A 951-nucleotide genomic window follows, 5' to 3' on the forward strand; every position below is an offset into this window, starting at 1 on the left:
GCTCCTTGACGGAGGCTTTTGCTCTTGCGGTTCTTAGCCATTGCTGCTAAGATAATTGCAAGATGATCTTGGTTAGGAATTTGGCTTAAAGATTTTTGAAAGTCTTCCCCACAGACGGCGCCAAATTGTTTCGGGTGAAAACAATGGGACCTTGCCGAAGGTCCGCTGAAATGGAGAAGGCTGGATTCGGTCCAAGTTATGTTGGGCCGAAGGTTTCCTGCACAGTAAACACACGTAAACTAGCCTCGGGGGTGTTGCCGAGGAAGGCCCCTCCGATGCTAAAGTCAGTACAATGTGTAAGAAGAGAACACTATGCAATAGAGTTTTTTGCTTGAGGCTTTTATGGAATATATCAGAATATATGAATGAACATATGAATCTATGAATGAATAATCGTCTGAATGAATAATCTATGAATGTATCAATATTGATGGCTTTTATACCTCATCATACATGGAGAGGTTGGGCCTTAGCCCAATTGGCTTGCTTTGTGGGCTGACCTTTGACTTTAGCACAATTGGAGAGTTGAACCTTGACCTTGGGCTTTTAATTGGATCATTTAGTGCTTAGGCCCAATTGGACTAAATTGGACCCAAACAGGACTAAATTGGACCCAAACATACTGTATGTTCTGCAAATTGTATGAAATAATGAATTATGATACAAAATTAATAATCGAGGTCCTTGCATTTTAAGTAAGCAGATAATAGGAGATTCCTTCAAGAGATGATCTGATATGTAGTGAGTGTGTTTGGTTCCTTCGGCTATGAGATTGGCTGAATGCCTGTTATGTCTCATGTATTATTAGTTCCATAACAAAGAAATAGTCATCAGAAATCTGGAAAGTTTCACTGCCTCTTGGTTTTTAATTAATGGTTTTTATGATTTCATGTATGTTGTTTTCATTTTCAAATATATCTTTGTTTGCAACTTACAAGATTTAGCTTTACT

Source organism: Chenopodium quinoa, unplaced genomic scaffold, assembly GCF_001683475.1.
Source record: "Chenopodium quinoa cultivar QQ74 unplaced genomic scaffold, ASM168347v1, whole genome shotgun sequence".
Lineage (NCBI taxonomy): Eukaryota > Viridiplantae > Streptophyta > Magnoliopsida > Caryophyllales > Amaranthaceae > Chenopodium > Chenopodium quinoa.